This window comes from Cyrtonyx montezumae, unplaced genomic scaffold (genome assembly GCF_038088225.1).
Source record: "Cyrtonyx montezumae isolate F1298 unplaced genomic scaffold, pur_monq_1.0 scaffold_3, whole genome shotgun sequence".
Lineage (NCBI taxonomy): Eukaryota > Metazoa > Chordata > Aves > Galliformes > Odontophoridae > Cyrtonyx > Cyrtonyx montezumae.
In genome coordinates, this window is record NW_027072034.1 from 111,149,438 (window position 1) to 111,171,340 (window position 21,903).

General features: G+C 41.0%; 1 protein-coding gene across 1 annotated transcript in view; it reads right to left on the reverse strand.

The window, feature by feature from the left end:
* The window catches only part of GRAP2 (GRB2 related adaptor protein 2), a 39,805-nt gene extending 21,216 nt beyond the window's left edge, over positions 1-18,589 (reverse strand). Inside the window, exon 1 of the mRNA XM_065742982.1 lies at positions 18,434-18,589. The gene's annotated coding sequence lies outside the window, so the exon portion shown is untranslated. The remainder of the gene's footprint in view (positions 1-18,433) is intronic.
* Between the last annotated feature and the right edge of the window lie 3,314 nt (positions 18,590-21,903).

The following is a 21,903-nucleotide window of genomic DNA, read 5'->3' on the forward strand; positions in this document are numbered from 1 at the left end:
TCAAACCCTACCAGACAGGGCTTTCTCTACTGAACAGCAGCAGGCCCCCAGCAAGGAGAAAGGGTAGGGAATAAGAAAAAAGAGTAATTTCTTACCCTTTTTTTTTTTACTTTTTCACTTCTATACATTCCTCCCCTGTCACTGTTACGGCAGCATGTTAACCTCTTCACCATACAGCACAGATGTGCCAAAGAAGCACCCAGATACCCCAGACACAATTAACAGTAACAAATGTCATGGAAAAGGTTGCAGATTTCACTTTTCCATGTTTTAGCCAGGCTCTCTTAGGCAACTGAATAAAGCACAATCCAAGCACACAGATTACTCCACAACCACCTACTGCAGATTGCTTACATCATCCTCAGGAACATCTACTGGCACAGAGATGGGATAGCTGAGCCATGGCATGGTACAGTTTGGGAAAACCTCGACAGACTGGAGAAGAGGAGCTCAGCGGAGACCTTATCACTCTCTGCAGCAACCAGAAAGGAGGTTGTGGTGAGGTGGGGATCAACTTCTTCTCCCAGGTAACAGCGATAAGAGTGATGGCCTCAAACTGTACGAGAGGAGGTTCAGGTTGGATATGAGGAAAAATTTTATCTCTAAAGGAGCGGTGCTGCAGTGGCACAGGCTGCACAGGGAGGTGGAGCAGTCACCGTCCCTGGAGGTGTTACAGAGCTGTGTGGATGTGGCAATGAGGGACGTGATCAGTGGGCACAGTGGGGATGGGCTGATGGTTGGACTTTGTGATCTTACACATCTTTTCCAGCTTAAATTGTTCTGTGATTTAAAAAGTTTCCAATAAACTCGCACCTGGTTTTATGCTTAAGCAAATGACTCAAATTAATTTTCTCTGCAAACATGGCTGAAACCTGCCCACGAATCAACTCTTAAAATTTTTTGCCATTTCATTCTTAGCTAAGAATTTAAAGAAAAAAAAACTTTTTCCAAGGCATTTTATTCACTTTAAGTTCTATTTGGGAAGCATGGGGGCTGCCAGAAAAAAAAAAAGTATGAGTCAAACATTTTGCCCACTCCAAATTGTTCAGGTTAATAATAAAAGATAGATGAAGTGACTATGTTTTGTTTGTCTTCAAGTTACACTACTTGTCCATGCTCCTAATTCATTTTTCTCTAGAAAGTATCATTGCCAGCAAGGGAAACTGAAGTTGGAGTGTGGAAACAAGGGAAATTTCAATTGCTATATTTTGTTTTAAGTAATAACTCAGCATCTGTGGATTCAGGAGCATCAGGGCTGTAAATCCACATAAAGCTGAATGTTATGAATGGAAGCTGTCTGTTCTTACCCCATCTCCCATCTATTTTTGTCCCACACTCAGATGTGCTCCACACACAGCAATCCATCCTCTCTCACTGCTTTGCTTTCTGCAAACAGCTGCTCAGGCTGTCCACAGTGACAGGTCATTAGCGGGCAGTTATTTTTTCCAGGACTGAGCGCACAGGAGTGGCAGTGCTATAAAAGCTTTTCTGCAGAGCTCCACGAACTGATCTGGGCAGTGCTCTGTCCCAGTTTGTTTTCTCTCCTGTTAATAAAGATTTTCTTGAAACCTTGTTGCTCAAACTGCAGCGGCCCTGTTTGTTCACATCACAGGGATATCAGACAGCTCATTCTGTTCTAAGTGCGCTGGGAGAGTGTACAACCTTAACTGCCTTGTACCATTAACATAGCACCACTTATTGCAGAGAGATGCAGCTTTAATCCTGAACAGCAGTGCTGTTTTGCTCATTGATTCAAGCAAGCCTTCCCATCATCCTGTTAATTCATCCCCAAAGATACCTCCTACCATTCTGGCTGATGAGCATCTCTGTACTTCTGAGAGATTTTTCATTGGGAATATGTTGCTATGATCCTTTGCTTTTATGCTCTAAATGAGCACTGTCAAATTTGATGAGATTTAATATTTTCTTCAAATCCCTCCAAACGTGCTAACGTTATCTTCTGTTTTCCCCAACCCATACCTCCCAATTACTGAATTCTTTGAGTTTCACTAGTAGCTTTTTGTAAGAATCAGATAGGTTCTCCACCTTCTGCATTTGTACAGTGATTATACTGAACCATGCTCATGACAGATCATCATCTCGACAGCAATTAACATCTCAAGAACTGAACTGTCCCAAAAATGACTGGATTAGCAGAGGAGAAAGTAGCAGATTATGATAGACAAATGGAAGTTCTGACCTCTTTTCTTTACTGCCAAACAATTCTCTTGGATTTCCATAGATTTATTTTAACTGCTTCATTGCTGTGCAAGGGTTGAGACAGAAGCAACTGCCTTACAGCTGCTGTGCTGACATCTGCTTTGAGGACACAGCTTGTCTTCTGTGCTGTGTAGTTTCTGCCTCAGAGGTTTTCAATCTTATAACAGAATCATAAAGTTTGGAAAAGACCACTGAGATCATCTAGACCAGCCATTAACTCATGGCTGCCCTGTCCACTAAGTTTCTACACATCAGGTCAATGAAGATACCAAGGAAGCCTCTGTTCACCTCATATCAGTTTGCACCTTCATTGGGAAATATGGATGAATCTGAAAGCCCAAAGAAGTTTGGAGACCACAGGAAAAGATGTGCAGAAATACAGCATGTTTCCCAAGCCTTCCTACATTGATCTCAGCTAAGAGATATAGAGGGCCAGCAATCCAAGGCCAGAACCCATACATTCTGCAGCCTGAGCTCTGCTCTGGAGCTCTCCCCTGGCAGAACATGTTTCTGATCATCCTCAGCATCAAGAGGTCTAAGAAAGCTTTCTCCTTCTTACTGCTCTTTTGGGGGCCAACACCACCACTTTCAGCTTCACCTTCAGTCAAGCAGCTGATTTCCAGCATCATATACAAACTACACCAAATTATACCAGCAGCAAATTTATCATGTCCAAATTTATAATACACAGAACTAATTCTATGTGTTCAAATCCAAAAAAACTGTCAAATGAAGACACAGAGAAGCACTGCTAGTGATAGAAGGAGCCTCTTCCTAGACTACAACTTATCATCTTGCTTTCTGAACAGTAACAATTAGCAATGCTCTAAAAGCTGTTGCAGCTGTTCCCTGTGCTTCCATGAAATATAAATCCGACAAAACGATGGGAGCCAGACACCAGGCCTTTATGACGACAGTTAATTTTGTTATCACATTTGAATTCCAGCTACAGGTAAGCTAAGCAGGGGCTGCATGTGTATCAAGCAAAATCAACATGAGCCGCATGAGCTGCTGATTTGCTTCTTTGCTGCATGCAAGCAGTAAAAGGAAGAAAGAAAGAAGAGAAAAAGACAGAAAGAAAGAACTCTTCTTTGGTGATTTGAACCCAGCACTGGAGAGCTCAACAAAACATTCCTTCCCAGGATTTAAATTCTCCCTTGATGAACACCTAGTGACTCTGTGGGATTTGGTAAGCCTCCATTTGAAGCCCGAGAACAGTACATTCACTATTTATTTTCACCCCCTTCCCTGTGCTACACCCTTTAATCATGATAAATATACCTAAACACGCTTGATTAAGCCAGACAGACAATGTGCCCTTAATCTGAACTGATCAGGGCTCTGAAGCTGCCAAAGTGAACCTGCTGTCTCTCTATCAGACAGAGTGATAAGGGGTCTGTAATGCGGCTCCATTAACTGCTTCCCACAGAATGAATTCTCCCTGCCTGCTCCTAAAGAGCAGACACTTGAGGAATGCCACCTGATGGGAAGCTGCTTCAAATGATCTCTTTTGGCACAGTTGTTGAGCAGCTCCTTCTCAAGCCTTCCAGACAAACACCTGAAGCATGAAAAATGTAGTCACTTCCTTCTATGCTATTTTTTTAAAACCCCCTCATACCTTATCTAGCTAACTGCCTCTCAATTTCTCTCATCTTTTCTTGGTAAGCGTCGTTACTGGCTGATATGTATTTTACTGCAAAAAGGTGGTTATCAGAGTAATAATCACACTCCCACTGCGCGCATATGCATGTGAGGGATCTGCTTTTGGGTATGGGCAGAACTGGTGCTTTGTGGACTCGCAGAATTTAAGACAACCACATATCAATGTATCGGTAGTTTTATGTGGTCCATTTGGCAACTTTACACTTCTATTGGAGGTGCACTGCAGGATGACAGAATCATTAAGACTGGAAAAGACCTCTAAGATCACCTGGTCCAACCATCAGCCCATCCCCACCATGCCCACTGGTCACATCCCTCAGTGCCACATCCACACAGCTCTGGAACACCTCCAGGGATGGTGACTGCTCCACCTCCCTGTGCAGCCTGTGCCACTGCAGCACCACTCCTTTAGAGATAAAATTTTTCCTCATATCCAACCTGAACCTCCTCTGGTACAGTTTGAGGCCATTCCCTCTCACCCTATCACTGTCACCTGGGAGCAGAGGCTGACCCCCACCTCACCACAACCTCCTTTCTGGTTGCTGCAGAGAGCAATAAGATCTCCCCTGAGCTCCTCTTCTCCACACTGAACAGTCCCAGTTCCCTGATCCGCTCCCCATCAGACTTGTGCTCCAGACCCATCACATCTCCACTGCCCTTATCTGGACACTCTTCAGGGCCTCCATGTCTTTCTTGCAGTGAGGAGCCCAGAACTGAGCACAGCACTCGAGATGCTCCAGAGCTGAGTGAGGGACGGTCAGCTCCCTGCTCCTGCTGGCTGCACTATTGCTGATACAAGCCACGATGCCACTGGCCTTCTTGGCCACCTGGGCACATTACTGGCTCATGTTTAGCTGGCTGTCAACATCCCTCAGGATGAATGCATATAGATCAGAAGAAGTGCAAGTAAAGACACTTCTGAATTTGTTCTACAGTCCTTATATGTGTATGGACATCTTCTGCGAATTCCACTTCTATTTTCATCTTTCACGCAATCTATTCTTATTAAAAGAATGAAATAGAAAGGGATCAAGAGGGCATCAGACCATAGTTGGGCTCTGTGAAATTCTGGAACTCCTCATCAGAAAACTGGTCTTAATTACAAGTACTGTCAAAGCTGCTCTGACTCACATCATCTGTGAGCAGCTCCAGGGAAGCATCCTATGAGCAGCAACAAGTTGGCTACACACTGCTTCTTTTCAGAGCTCTCACTATCTTTCTGCCACTGGTGTCAGAGGTCTGCAAAGCACTTCATGCTGACAGTCAGATTTCTCAATTAGATCATTCAAGAGACCATGTTGAGGAGTGACGCGCTATTTCATACACGTATCAGGAAGGACTTTTCAAAAGATGCTCCCAGAGCAAAGGAGTCAGAACAAAATCAAGAATCTGCCACTATGAGTGGAGATTAAAACCAACCAACCCCCACAGATAGTAAAACCACCTACAGTTCAACTCAGATATTCAGAGGTGCTTTCCTTGTATTTGGGTATCTAAATATGGGTAAAGAATACTTAAGATTAACTAGCTCCAGCTTTGACAGTGAGAAAGAGTTTAAAAATGCATAGCAGCATCCAATCACTGCTCTATAAGTCTAAGCTTCCGTACTTCAGCAAAGAGCTTGTCTCTGCTGATATTCTTGCATATGAATACACACTGATGTGTATCCCTTTGGATCGATCATTTCACAACATGAAATGGAAATGCAGGAAAAAAAAAGTCTGTAAATGCCAAGATAGGAGTAAATTCATCCTATGTCTTTGGTTCATTTCCACAACAAACTATGCTCTGCATGTGTAAGTGATGAAGGACACAACAAAAGGAGATCAGGTCTTTCTTTCTGAGCGCAGTGCAATCTAGAGATGCCATTGAGTTAAGAGTCCAATCCGGTAAAAATAGTTTTTACTCTTACATTGGGTTTGATATCCTGTTTGAGAGGGATATGAGAACAAAACACTATGAAACTCTGCTAGCTATAATGTTGGTAAATATAATTACATTTCCAGTCAGCACGCATGTTCCTCTGCTTGTGCCAGCTGATGGAATTCTGTGTAAAATAGAATGGAAGAAGAATGAGATCAGTGAGGTGTTGTGTGTGTGTGTGTGTGTGTGTGTGTAAGATTCCTTCTGGCAGCACGGACAATTCTGCAGAATTTGGAGCACCACTACTAAAATTACATTGTGTGCCAGTACACCTATGCACAGAAGTAGAACTAAAGTTAAATCAGTAGGAAAAAGTAGCATTTCTTTGTCCTTTTCATATTAGAGCTACCTTTGTACAAAATTGAACGTGAGTGTGCAAGTTGTTTCCTACAGAAAGTTTGTTTCACTCTTTTTCTTAGATGCATTTTTCTTCTTCTCTTGTGCTTAAAAAAAAAAAAAAAGGAATATGCTATTGATTTCAACATACATTTATCTACGATAACCTAAAAACGAACATTGGAAATCTGATCATTAGGTTCCAAGAGCCCTCTTGTCTTGGCCACGTTGCACATAATTCCAGTTCATAGCCAAATCTGTTCTGAGAAAGAGCTGATGAGCTTTCTATTAAAAGTTTCACATTTAAGCAAGGACAGAGAAATTGAAATGCTATGAGAGGTATCAGCAATGTGGTACAATTAATACTCCCTTGGTATGCTCATTGCATAATGTCATTACTGCATATTTACACTCTGAGTCTCAGTGCTGCATTAGCTGTTTTTTTTTTTTTTTGTCCAGCTTAATGGATCTTCACGGCCCAACTTCCGTTTAAACACAGCAGTTCTTTTACAAGGCCTAAGTGCTACAAAGCAGCCTGTCTATAAATTAAAGTCAGCCCGTGTGCATCTGCTCTTGGGAATGCTTTTAAAAGGATTTTAAAAGCAATCAAGTGCAATAATTTGTACATTTAAAGATGCAACTCCAACAGTCAGTCCAATTTTTCTTCTGATTATAAGGTAAATGTGAATGCCAGCTTGTTACTACTCCTGGGGTTTGTCTCTGAACAGAAATCATAGCATTTTAAGGGGAAGTGCAGAACATATTTCATGCTTGTCTATGTTTTTTTTTTTTTTGTGCAGCAGTGGTTTCTGAATGATTTAATGTGTTAAACACTTTTACTCTCAAGTAGAAGCAACTTGTTTGTTAATCCAAATATAAGTTCTATCAAACTGGAACTGGTTCTCAACATCTGGAACAAAAATACCCAAGCCTCATGTAGCAATACCTCATCCTGAACTAATGCACAGACCAAGGCTTCATTAAACACCATGCTCCTATAGGTAGATCGGGGCTGACATCCTACGTTTCCCACTCCTACAGCCTGGGAGCTCTCACAGCAAAGAGCCTGATGGGAACTTACTGCACAACCCCTGCACACTCTGCAGAGGCAGTTGCAGCCCCACTCCTCCAGAGAACAAGCGATCGATGCTGCTCCGCAGTAGGGAGCCATGCAGCTGCCAGACTGCTCAGTAGATCGCATGTGGCAAACAGGGAACACTGTGCAAAGGGTGTGAATGAGTCATCCGACATTTGAGGTTGACTGAAGTCATTCTGCTACATTTACTTCTAATCTTGATGTGCTATCAACATTTGCATTTCGAGCAGAACGGGAAGAAAGATTAAAATTATTTGCCACGACACAGAGTAGACTGCATGTGTTCAAGAATGTATTAAGGTGTTCAAGAAAACGGTAGAAGGTGTTTAAGAAACATGTAGATATGGGACATGGGTCCCACGATGATTGTATGTGTGTGAGCAAATGGGATTACAGGCATGTTGGGGTGAAGGCAGCAGGCTGTGAGCTGCCTTTCCTACCCTTGGACACAAGCAGGCACTCTGCATGCAAGTCTGAACACATCCAAGCAAAAGTATGTTTGAGCATTTGTATCTCCAGGGATCTGATTATAAATGAAAGATGTTCATTTGCAGTACGCCTGAATAGAGAAGCAGAGGTCCCACAAGCACATTTCAGCTGATGCATGTGTTGTCTTTTCCTGAGCAAATACAAATCTAAGCAACTGTGAATGCATTGGCCTGCATACTCTCGGATAGGCACATATTGGTGACAAGGAGCAGCCATAAGCAGGTATCAGCTCAAGCTGGAATTCAGGCATTTCTGGCATTTCCTCAAACATTAGCAGTAGCCTTCATATCATTTACAGGTTGAAAGACTACATGGCAACCTCTTAAAGTGTGATCTGGACTCACATGAAGCTCCTTCACTTCTGGTTATAATTCCAGCTAGAACCAGAACGTCTCAGTATCTGACTGCTTACAGCTCCCACTGGCGTCTGTACTTAGCAACATTAGATGTGAAGCCCTTTTTAAGGCATGCTCACCTGTGAGGCTTTGGCACCTCAGTTCAAGCCCTTGGGTTCAAAATTCTGGACAAAGGTATTCTTAGCTCTAGTTTAAGAAGAAGAAAAAAGCAATCATTATGGAGATGAAGATCCTGGGGAAATACTGCAGAGAAGACATTTTCTGAAGCTGATGGAGGTTAAGTATAAAATCAACTTCACAAGGCTACTCAAGGGTAAGTGGCAAGGAGACTGAAGATGAAGAATCTGGCTGTGAATATAGAAGCAGGCCTACACAGTAGCTAATGCTGGAGAAGATAAAAGGTGGAGCCAGCAGAGCACTCTTACCTCAAGCTAAAGACAGTGAGGTTTGGTTTTGCACAGAGCTAACAATGTGTTTGCATCTAAAGCAAGACTCGCAGCATGTCACATAGGAAAAGGTCATTCTACCAAAATCTGGTATCAATCAAATACCAAAATTACTATTTTATTTTTCTTTTTATAAGAACAAGTTTTTTTTAACCTTTAAATTATTAAGATTTCATAACTACTAAATACACTGCAGGCCGTTCCTCCCCTGCACATCTAGTCTGTAAGTTATTGATACTGCACTCAATTAACCTTGGTAGTGACTGTAGGCTGGATGTTGCCTCTCAGATTCAGTCATTTGTGCTCAAAGCCACAGTTTGCATACAAACCATTGAATGGCAGCACTTAAATCTCCAAGTAAAATTGCTTTAATGGAAGTGAAAATGTACATACAAGACATTTATATTCATATTTAGTCTCACATTTCTTTATCTGAAAATCCAAACATTGGGCAAAGCCTATGCAGATTCTGTCCTACTAAATAAAGACATGTCTGCAGTTCTGACTCAAAGAGTTTACAAACATTTTTTTTTCCTTTGAGTGACAACTGAAGGCATATTACTGCAGTTCCAACCTATCTACTATGCTTGTATTGGCTTTTGTAGAGAAGAGAAAATGGAATGAGATGGAAATCCAATTTCTATTAGCAACCCCAGTCCAGAGAGCACTTACTGAGGTTCATAAAGGTTCAAAAGCCATTGGGAGTGGCGATGAATTGAAGGGAGTCTTCACATCAAGGAACTCACAGGTAATCAGGATGGAAGCACAGCACGATCCACAACAGCTACAAACTGGTTCTCACACCCCTGAGAACTAACTCGGGTTGCATCAGCACACTTAAATGAATGAGCACAACTGTTTCACCTTATCCTTGCTCTCAAGCTGAGAAATAGCTGCGCACACGTTTTAAGAAGTCAGCTGTTCAACATTAAGCCATGGTTTATGAGGAAAGGGCAACGTATTATTTCTTCCATAGTACAATAAAACACCATGCACTGTTGTTCCTACAATTATCCTCCTGAATACACTGTGCTGATAGCAGTGTTGTTGTCACGAGAATTACCTAGTTGAAAAGAAATTAGGAAATTGGTATGATATTGCCAGTCTTTTGCATTGCACCTTATGTTTCTATGTTACGTCCTTTTTCCTCACCCTTTAGATTGTCTTCCCTGTTCATAATGCAAACTACTTGGAGCAGCAGGTTTTCACAGATGGTATTCTTCCATATGGGGCAAGTTAACAAAAAAACAGTGGGTTAGATTCACAAAACAGGTTAAAATGGACCTGTGGAGATCATCCACACCAAGCCCCTTGGTTCCTGATGGTGCTAACTTTGGAATTACAATATGATAAGTATATAACTCAATGTTTCTACAGTGTATTTCTGAGTGTATATACAGCATTCCTCTAAAGGAATACCAGTCTTATGCAGGCAACAGTATAAATGATGCAACCTGTGTTGACCAAAGGTGTACTGAAAATCATTGAGGTAAAAGATCTCCATTAAATGATTTGAATTCTCCTTTCACTATAACCTTCAAAGACTGTACAAAAATAAAAATTATAAGGGTGATATTGATTTCAGTGCTGAGCTCCAGTTACACAGTTGCATGCTATCAAAATGCACTAAAATTAGGCTAGCACTGCAAACATTATTTCCTGAATTTCATATAACTTACATCCTCATTACATAACTATTTTAAGAAGTCATTGTACATAGGTAGAATTCTGAAAAAAAAGGTAAAAGAGGAAATAAGGAAATTCTAGAATGGAAAACAACATGGTTAAAATTGCCAGGTAAGACACTGAAAGAGTCTATGTCATGCATCTTCCAGCTTAAGGAATGTGCTCCTCTTGACACCTTTGAAGATCTGCATGATACAGCTTCAAGAGCTGCAAAGCATAGGAACCATATGAATGTAGTAAAAGCTCTGCACTGGGAAAATACCAATGGTAAGAATCACTCATCGTGAGACATAAGCGTGGTCCATGAAGTTCTACAGGATTTAACACCTCAGAAAAGCAATTAGCACAATTACTCAGTTGATGAACAGGGTGAATTTTATCCAAATTGAATTAATACCAGTGAAAACACTTACAACACTGCACTTCTGCTTCTAAATGTAAACAAACAAACAAACAAGCCCTCTTGTCACTGCGCTTCCACTTTCCATTCTGTACCAGTTTATTCTACTCAGTAGGTGAAACAGATACATCAGATTTAAGAAACTATAACTCTTAGTTTCATTACTACTTCCTATCTCACTATGTTTTATTACAGTATGCTGTCGATTTAGTCCTGAAAATGAGCTTTGCTTTGTAGGTTGCAGCTTGTCAAAAAAATTAAAATAACAATAATCTTCAGAACAGAAATGAACCTCCAAATATACCAAAAACAGCCACTAAATTTTTGGCATATTGTCTCCTCCTGGTCTGAAACTGATTGGCCTTTGCTTGTCTCTGAAGCTGGTCATGGAAAGAAATAGATGCTCAGCCCTTCCCCTTAGGAAATGCCATGCCAGGCTCATTTAGACTGAACAGAACAACAACATTTCAAAAGCACATCTTTCTCAAAAGCTAAACACATTGCAGAAAAGTAAAGCCAACCACGCTGATCAGAAATTGCTCCAAACAGTAGTAATTAATTAAGAAAATAACTGCTGTTCACCCCCAAGAATTTCCCACTGCATTTCACAACTGAAGAATTAAATTCAGGCTTATTTTGTATTTCTGTTACCTGATCGTCTCCAATGGAGAGAGATGCAGTGGTGCTGGGCAGGGTGTAGGGGCCACACACCGCTGCAGTTTCTCCTTGGTAGGTTTTAAAAGATTACAGCTGCTCCTTTGGCTCCTCTTGCTAGAACTATCCAGCTGCTTAATTAAGCAACCCTATTACAATCTCTTTTCTTGCTGCAGCCTGATTGAGAATCACACTTCTTTGGACACTTCTGGAATGGGGTAGAGTTAGAAAGCCTGAATATTAAACCATGTCAACTGCGTCCTTTGACCCCAGCTTTACCCTGGAGGGTACCTCCAGTTTGACATACACTTTCTCTGCCTCTGTATCTATCCCCTCAGCTAACAACAAAATCCATCCTCCAGTGCTTTTCAGCAGCGCACAGCAGGTTAGGAGCAGGAGCAACAACTGCCCAATTAAAATCAAGATGCCTGATGGGCAGAAGGCAAACTGAAATTTGCCTGGGCTTCCAGAGCAAACACCTTCAGGCTTATGCAATTAACTGCAGCATAATTGATGACCACAAGTAATCAAGCTGTGTTTGGGGGTCTCATGTGCAAGAAATGTACTAGGGCATATCATTCAGTATTGACTCAGAGAAAAGGGCTCCACTGAGTCAATAACGCCATCTCCTGAAGTGCAGTGAGTTTCCTTTAAAATCTCCCCTAATTACCAGATGAAATCAGAAGGCACTTGAAGGACTTGAAGGAGTAGTTACAGGTGTGCTAGCATTCCCAGCACCTCTGTAAGCCATGGCATACAAAGAATGGTAAAACCCTTCAGCTAGCTCTGCGGAAGGAAGGCATGCCACTCTCAACATCATCGCCTGATTATTTACTAGAATGGTTTAGTAATAATACAGACAAGAGTGTGCACGAGGAACTTTGCATTAATAACAAAGAGATAGAAATCAAGCCAGAAAAGTAGAAATCTTATTCTGGAGTTCTAGGGGCCATGCAAAATGCTGTACCCAAACCACTGCTCTATTAAGACACCAAAGGAATACCTCTTTCTTACAAGCCCTTTGCTTTTCTTCCTTTCTACTTCCCACTCTTCATTTAGCTTTCTCTTTTGACTGAGAGTTGGCTGAAGCCTCCATTTTCTTCTGCTGTGACTTTTATGACTTCACTTTCATTGAAAGAACTGATTTTTATCTATTTATTAATTTTTAATAAGGACAGCTATTGCATTTGAATTCCCAATGGAATTATTACCTTGATGAAACTCTTGGAGGTTCATTCCCAGCAGGTGTATTGAATTGACCAGAATGAACCACACTGCTATAACACCACCTTTGCTTTCTCTTCCCTGAAACTCCACACTGAAGATCAGATCTGGAGAAAACCACTCAATTAGCAAAGAATTTCCCTATTTTTGTAATGGAGACATTACCTCTGTCAGCGCATGGGTTCTGGTGTCGTAAGTGTCTGAAAATGAGCAAAAAAATTGCTGTAAAAGAACTAATTAATAACAGAGCTCAGGGTGCTTAAGGAGCTGACCCTCAGGAGCTCAGGAGATTAAAGAAAGTATTTCCAAACCCATTTTGGAGCTGCAGTTATTAATGAATGGTTAATCTTCATAGACATCATCCTGTAGTTGCTTCCACCCTGTTTCCCGCAGTGACCTCAGCAGCAAAGGGAAGAAAACCAGAAGGGTATTGAAAAATAGAAATAAAACCAAAATAAAATTAATTAGTATAGCCTATGGAGGTACTTGTCATGTCTGTGTACTTACAGCTGAGCTGAGTCTTACATTTAATATAACATCCATTGGCATTTGGTATTGTTTTTATGTACAAGAGGCAAGGTTTTCATGAAGCCTTACAGCACTGTAAGAGCACATAATGAATTTCTGAGAATTTACAAGTACATTTATTAGCTAATTCACAAAGTAAAATTAGATTAAAATATGGATCCATTAAGAAAATTTATGCTTTGGGTTTGACCTTTAGTTTGTTTCTGCAGTCTTGAGTCTTCACCATACTCAAAGATCATAAGAATCTTACACTGACAACATCTGAAGGTTTTTCCAAGGTTGTCAGCTTCTTGTTTATTTATTTATTTTTATCTCTATCGTACTTCCTATCAAAAATTTCCTCTTAAAAAAACCCAAAAAAACAACAAAGCAACCAGTGTTTAATATTTTCCTCCAGAGGATGCTATGAGGAACATCTGAAGATACCTGAGAGGCCCACAGCTAGACCGGCCCCTTCTCGTCACACTAGGAGGGACACCTCAGTGCAGTTCTTCTGGAAACAGAGGGAAGCAGCCGCTGCTCTGAGTGATGGATCAGGAGATAACTGTGCACAGATGGATCAGTCCCACTGAGAACTGCCTTGTTGTGATGTTGTGAGAAAGAAAAAATATTATCATGAACATCATTTAAGGCTAACCTGACATCACAAACGTTCAGAGGCTCTGAGTATTGCATGAGATCATTACAGTAAAAGGAGAAGACAGCATTAAACCATTTAGGCATGTAGTACAGATGTAATTACTTGGGATACAGGAGATAGCAATATATGCTTTGTCAGATCAGTAGGCAAAAGATGCAGCTGCCATACAGGGCCCCTGCTGAAGGTAATGCAGTGAATATGACAGTGCCTAAATAATCCTCAGCAATGTAATATTCAAATTCTATTCATCCTCTTTCTACTAAGAATCTCAAAGAATTTAATGACTTCAATGAATTAAGATTCTCCTTCTGTTCAGTACAGGAAAATACTTTAAGACTAGACTCAGTTCTTCTTCACAATAGAGAAAAACAGCAGAATTTTTGTTTAGTTTGATGGATTTAATTTCAGAGACTTTTGGTTGGACTAGATGATCTTGTAGGTCCTTTCCAACCTAATGAACCTATGAACCTATGACTTTCTACACCATTGGGATTATTAGAAAAGGAGGAGCCAAACACATTCAGTTTCCACAAAGTCACTGTTTGTATGCTTGCATAACGAAAATACAACTTGAAACCGTAAAGTGATAACCCTGTCAGAAAGTATTTGTTCCATCCACATGTAGAGCTCTGCACACCTGATTGACAGAGGGTTGGGTCACCTTTCTCTGAATCGTTAAGTTTTGACCACTGTTTGGGCAGCATAAGGCACGTCATAGATGTCTGGTCCAGTACAGCAAACCCCATGTACAAACAGTCGAATGGAATGTCTCCAGTATCTTATACTTAGATACTACACACTTGTGCATGCTAAGTAATTTTTGGGGCACATTCATATACTGAGACAGTTCTAGAAGTTTGTCTACATCCTAAGATAATCCCTGTTTAGACAGTAGAGTTAAGGAGTATTCTTCCCATGCCAGAACTCAGTTGGAGTTTGGAAGGGCTGTGACCTGGAAACATGATGTTGTTACTTATATAGCTGGATTTTTAAAAAATGAAATAAAAGGAGAGATGTCAGAGCTCTGAGGGTTGAAGATTTTACTCTAAGGGTTACTAGTGGATTTGTAATGATGAGACAATAAAAAAAATTGGGGAACTAAAAAGAGAAATCTAGAAAACGCGAGACATACAATGCCTCAGGGAAAAGAATGGCATGTAATTATAACCGTACGCTGCTCTGAAAAGATAAAGCTGCATGTAAAAAGGTTATAGGCTCAGGGAGAGGGAGGAAAGATGGATCTTGGAACTCCAAAAGAGGAGAAAGAAGGATTTAATCATGTATCAGTGCATACTGTTCATTTAAGCATTCCAGTCATTTTCTTCCAACTTGCAATATTTTGCAGTACTGACCTGTGAACTCAGTGCCAGCATAATGTGGTCATTTCTAGCAAGCTTATTCCTCAAAGGTTAGTCTCCCCTGCTTAGACATTATTTAAATGGTACCTTAGTATGGTTCTCTAATCAGCAGAGCAATTTAAAAAATGTAAGTCTACAAGAAGAGCTCAGGCCTTACCAAGAGCAGATTTTTCATTCTCATCTATCTGAAGTTCTTCTAGCAGCAGTATTTACAACAACTCAGCTTTAGAGTCAGCATTCTGGGCTAAAGCCAAAAGAAGAAAAGATGCCCTTCCTCTTTCCCAGATGACCCAGATGGGGAAGATCAATATCCACAGCACAATAGTAGCTAGACTTCAAAATTATTTGAGTAAAGCATTGAATAGTTCTATCACAGGAATTGGTCTGCACCTCAAAACATAAAGATGATAGTATCTAGCTAATATCACTACCAAATCTAGTCAAGTTTGTGCAAGTTTCTCTTTTTCTACTCTCTTCTTTAAAAAGTGTTTATTTGAAATAAAATTTAGGCACCACTACAACCTGCAGCAACACGCAGCTTTGTCTAGAGTGTAGGAAACAAGATCAAGAATTTAGTTTCCCGGCCCATCTCAGCTAAAGATTTGGTGTGCATCTCCAGGCAAGTCCCATCACCTCTCCACACTATGGGAGAGACCTATGAAATACAGAGTAGCTGTACATGGAAATATTTAAATGGGTTGGAGCAATGAAAGTCATAAAGTTTAATTATGGGAAGACCTGCTCATTTTTGTATGCTGACAAATTAGTTAAGCCAGTATGGCTTTGAAAGCTTCTGTCATCTCAATGACACTACATTCATATATGTATATATGTATGTATATTATTCTAACTATAAATTGAGAGTGCTTACATTGACTCAGCTTAAGGGCAAATGGGCAAAATTCCCCTCAACAGTCAAAAATTTGTGAAGACATTAAGAAGTTTACGCATGGAAAAGCAAAGTTACTGTCATAAAACTCTTGTTGGTAACATACTTCATTTGCTGCTGCTGCAACGTATGAAGAATGGTGGAAAACTGAGCTGAAAACATTAGAAATTTTCCCTTGAGGGAGCTGTAAAATAAAGATTTTTGAAATATATCATAGAATTTATGGATGCTGTTCGTGCTGATGGGAATATGGCTTGCAGCCAGTCCTAAGCCTCAAGTCAAGTGCGTGACAGCCATCACATTCAGTACAGCATTTTGAGGAACTGCAAGAGGACAGTATGGTTATGTTCCTCTTAAACAAAAACCAGACTCTGGAGAGTGAGAAAAAGGTAGAGGAAGACAAGGCCTTATTATGTTGTAAAGACTAAAGGAACTGAAATGAACCCCAAACACAAAGGGGTACCAAGTGTTGATAGAAGTACTTCATGGTGAAACGCATGGCATTTTCTCAGCCACAGTGTTTGGGCCCTTCTGACTACTTATATGAGAGACTAAACTTGGCAGCGATAGTATTTTATGGCTTATAACAGCTCCACTAAGAGGAGAATTTCAAGTATTTTACTGTTAAGGGAAGAAGCATAGCGAAGGGAGTGAAGAACATTTTCATTATGTCAGGCAGTAAAAACAAACCAGAGGAGACTGCCTACAGCAGTGGTTCCAGACCTGTGGCTTAACAGCAACCTTTTGCCTGCCAAACTTTCAGATATTGCTAGTGGCCACAGAGAGCAGCTGTCAAGCTGGAAATTGATGAGGAAGGCAAAGTGTAACATTGTACAGAGAATATTACTCCTCACTGTTGCTCTTGAATCAGCAGAAATGGAGGGCACTGGTATACAGTTGCAAGAGTGGAAGGTAAGAAGTGTGGGGAAAGAAAGTAAATTGTTTGACTAGATAAAGAAAGACAAAGTTTGGAGAGAGAAATGATCTCTCTTACTAGAGTAATAGCTATAGCTTACAAAAACCAGACAGATACCCAGACACACTATACCTTCTGCAAACTAATGTAAAAACATAAGAGATCAGGACTGGCAGCTGAGTTCTCGAGGGGTTGTAAAAACTTCTGTCTCGTGAAAAGGCCAATTTTTGTTCAGCTCTGGAAGATACCACATTCTTAATAATTTTGGAAGATCTGTGTGGAGAGCAATGGTAGAGGTGAAACTAATTTCAAAATCAAGACAGCAGAACTAAAACGAATTATGTGGGTATGTTTCACATTGCCTATCTACTCATCTCCAGGTAACACTGCTTCCTACACACAAATGGGAATGGTATACAGGGCTTTTTTGTCATTGAAATCTTATCTATGGGATCACTGAGTTTGGATGCAGGAAAAAAAAACAGAAGTAAACATCACTAGATAGGAAAGTAAGAGCTTTTTTTCCTTTCCCCATATATGTTTTCTCCACGTCTTTCCTCCACTCATTTCACCGTAGTATGGGTTTATGTCATATTCAGAGACTCAGGAGCAGAAACTAAAGCATGGGCCCTTCTCTCCTTCCAAGTAGAAGACCCTCACGGGTGGCTGAATCTCAGCTGGACTCTTCCACACCAAATCAGAACAAGTGGGCAGCTTTTCAGGGATTCTCAACCCAAAACCCAACTCTTCCTGCCATGCCCGCTTACTAGAAACTCAATCAATACAAAACGTTTCTTCTCCAGACAAATATGTGACAGCTTTTCCTACTGCTGATGAAGAGATTATTATCTTTTCTAAGAAAATTTTGTACAAACAGGCAGCGCTAAACAATGTCTTGGAGACTGATGTCCTTTTAATCCTAAGTTAACTGGAAAGCAATTCAAGTATCATAAGCTTTCTCCTTGAACACAAACATTTGTGAAGGATACACAGCCCTTGCCATGGAGCTTTGTAGTTCTCTATCCTAAAGAAATGTCTCATACCAATGCTGCATATTGCACTCACAATGCACCAAAATGCTTTATAAGAATGTTACAAAGCAATTAAGGAGAAATCACATTCAGGCCTTGCCCCAGCAGACCCCAGCACAGTTCCCAGGAGTCACCAAATAAAGGATCAGTGATGCCAGATCCATCGCTGCCAGAAGCATTATTTTTTTTCTAGGCATCTTGCCCCAGTCAGTGTGATCACACTGGGAGTCTTGAAGACACAATAGCCTGATCTGTCTCAGGGGAATCTTAACGTTTCTGGGAAATCTGGATATCTCTTTATTCTGTGCTTCTGGGTGGAAAAAAAAAATAAAGAAGAGAGAGAGAAAAAGAGAAGTGCCCATTATTTTCTTCCCATAACTACCCAACTTCTGAGTACATTTCTGATCCCCTACTGACAAGCAGAATAGCTTGATGCAGAATCAGTACAAATGAAAGCTTACTAAATCCCAAGCCTTGCAGCTAAGACTTTCCTTGTTAAATTCTGCAGAAAATATCATGCTAATTTAACCAATACTACTCTTAAAACTTTTCAGCCAAAGATGCATAGTAGATCTGTACCTTTGTAGGGCTGGTCGTTGCACTCTGCTGTTTCAGGATCTGTGTTGAGATAAAGCAATAGGGAGTTTCATTACGTGGTAACCAACTTGCCTCCTGCCTTCAGCACCAGTGCTCAGCATGGGCCGGAGCCTGTGGAGTTACTTGGGACAGCAGGGCTTCACCATGGCATCTTTGCCTTTTCCTCGCCAAGCACAGCCAATCAAGCCAGCCACATGTGAACCACAAACCACACAGGAACTCACAGGCACGGCTGCTTACAGAGATGGGTGTGGGGTTCAGTTCTGTGCGGTTTTATTCTTCTACTCTCACGGTGACAGCTGCTTGTGAACAGTTTCTCAGAATGCTACAGCTGTTCTCTGCTCCAGCTGCATTTCAAGCACTGGGGCACCCCATAACTTGCTCAACATTTGAGTATTTGATGCATCTGTCTGGAAAACATCAGTCCCTGTTGTCTGCAAGCAGTGGTCTGCAGAAATAAGCCGTCGAGCACATCCCGAATGATGTCCTCTTTTCTAACACAGGGTGACTGGTGATTGGACACCATCTGCGTTTGAACTTCTCTGAAAGAGTGGTCAGGCACTGGAATGGGCTGTCCAGGGAGGTGGTGGAGTCAGCAACCCTGGAGGTACTTAAGGAACATTCAGACACTGTGTTGAGGAACATGGTTTAGTGAGAACTATTGGTGATAGGTCGACAGTTGGACTGGATGGTCCTGTAGGTCTTTTCCAACCTTGATGATTCTATGATTCAGGGGCACCTCTCCTGCTATACATCTCTGATGTGATGGAGTCCACAGTTGCACATACACAGTGTGCTCACACTTTAGCAGGGTCTGTTGCAATAGGATAAGGGACAATGGTTTCAAACTGAAAGAGGGGAGATTCAGATTGGATATAAGGAAAAAAAAAATTACAATAAGGGTTGTGAGGCACTGGAACAGGCTGCCCAGATAGGTGGTGGATGTCTTGTTCCTGAAGGCATCCACGGTCAGGCTGGCGGGGCTCTGAGCACCCTAAAAGAGCTGTAGATGTCCCTCTTCATTGCAGGAGATGGCCTTTAAAGAGCTCTTCCATCTCAAATGACTCCATTACATGTGAGAAGATGTGTTGCATCTCTGTAGGAAAACACAAACACACACAGGGGTCACCTCATGAACTGCAGACACGGGGCATCAAAGAGATAATTTAAGAAAGCATTCAAGTTTTCAGCAGCTTCTGTGATTATATCAATGGAGCAGCTGTCTTTGAGCTGTGAGAGAAGAGATGTGAAAATCTGATTCCCATAAGAACACAGAGAAGGTGTTTTGCTTTTTGAGTCATTGCACCAGTTCAGACGCCAACAGGAACGCACCATGGGACGATGGTGGCCTGGAGAAAGCAACCTCCAACTTACATCCAGCACTGACAATTTGCCTGGATGCCATCTGTGCCAGATCTGGCTCTTTAAGATGGCAAAGCAGTTATGGACCACATAAATGCAAGGCGAAAACATAATTGATGTTTCTCCTCAAGAGAACCATTTTTTCTCCTTTTCATCCCCACTCCTGCCTGAGGCCTGCCAGGGACCAGCAGGCCTGTGGAAGAAGAGAAGTTGGCAACTAGAAAAATGGTCACTACTGGAGAGTAGGAGCTCCCTTAGGAAACACAGCCCTGGCTCAAAGTGCTGTGCCTGCAGCATGTAGCACCAGGCACTTCATGGGGAAGTAGAAAGGACTCAACATCAAGAGAGATGCCTCCCTGCAGCCATCGCTCAGAGACCACTTGAAATCATAGCCTAAAAGGGTAATTCTGATTTGCAAGCTGTTAGCAAGGAAAGTACCATTTGCTGGAGTTGAAATAGATTTATGAATTATCAAGTTCCCGAGTCAGTGATATTCATAGTCCCTAGTTTCCTGAAAACACTTTTCTTGACTTTGTACCAGACTGAGGATCTGGATGGGATTCTGTTTCACTGAGTGTAGTTCAGACCTTGGCCAAACTATGTCTGTGCTTTTCCATCCTCCATACTCAAATGAAGAAGTACAAAATGTATTTACTCCTTGTTAGCATGGTTTTGAAGACCAAGCAGCCAGGTTGGTCAGGTTGAATGTGTGTCTCTCAGCGTAGAACAGATGTTACAACTAGAAATAGATGAAAAGTTAACTGACAGTATTATTGATATTATCGTGCAGGAGGAGGACCAACTTTGTAAGTGGTCTGAGCAATAGGACAAGGAGGAATGGCTTTAAACTAGAAGAGGGGAAATTTAGGGTAGATGTTAGGAAAAATTCTTTACTCAGAGGGCAGTGAGGCAGTGGCACAGCTATCCACAGAAGCTGTGGGTGCTCTATCCCTGGAAGTTCAAGGCCAGGTTGGGTGGGGCCCTGGGCAGCCTGAGCTGCTGGGTGGCAGCCCTGCCCATGGCATAGGGTGGGACTGGGTGGGCTTTGACTTCCCTTCTAACCCAGCCATTCTGTGATTCTATGATATTAAAATATCGAATATTTGAACAAAGTATTCTTAATAGTATCTTCTGCCCCTCCAAAATCACAGAAGATTAAGCTGTTTTGTGAATTTCTAGTAGATTTCTTTTTTGCTCTTTTTAACGATCTAAGCACTTACAATATGAAATACTCTGATTTTCAGTTTAAAACAGCTCTTTATCTCAAAATTTAATTAGACTTGAATAAAAATGTAAAAACACTTTAACCAAACAATTTTTTGGGGGGAGAAGGAAATGAAATGTAACTTTCCAGTTGGCCTAAGATAAAATGCTCTAAACTCTTCAGCCAAAACTAAACAAAACAAGCAAAATGAACGAACAAACAAACAAACAAACAAACAAACAAAAAAAGAAAGAAAACCAAAACCAAAGTATTTATTATTTTATGTTAAAAACTTCAGACTTGCAAGCATTTCAATATGCATGCCATTTTCAGCATTACCAACAATCAGTTATATATGAAGCACTGTACCACTAGCACAAAGCACACAGAGTTGGCTCACAGACAGGCACAGAATGCAAGAATCAAATCATGATTTCTTGTTTGTTAACACGAAGACCTAAACAGTGTTCAGCTTCATTTATATGACATGATCTGTATGACATTAACAAAAGCAAAAGGCAGGAAATTAGTTCATGGCTGTATCCAGGCTTCAAGCCCTTATAGTCAGAATGGCTCAATTCAAATATTATTAAAATAAGAAAATCTACCATCTTTTATATTTCAGTTTTGTTGTTGTTTTTGTCAGAGGAAGGTAATTTAAGTTCATGACTTGTTTTTGGTATGATTCAACTGTACTAACATATTTTTATCTCAAGCACATCCTACCCCTTTAGTGTCTTAGAGTACTAGATAGATAAATATATCTGAGCATTAAGAGTATATGATTTGTCAATATAGAAGCCCTGTGGTTTTGCCCCTCAAATACTTGTATTGTAATGTCAGGTCACAGTAGTACGCTCTTTTAACATGTCTAAAATACTCTGGA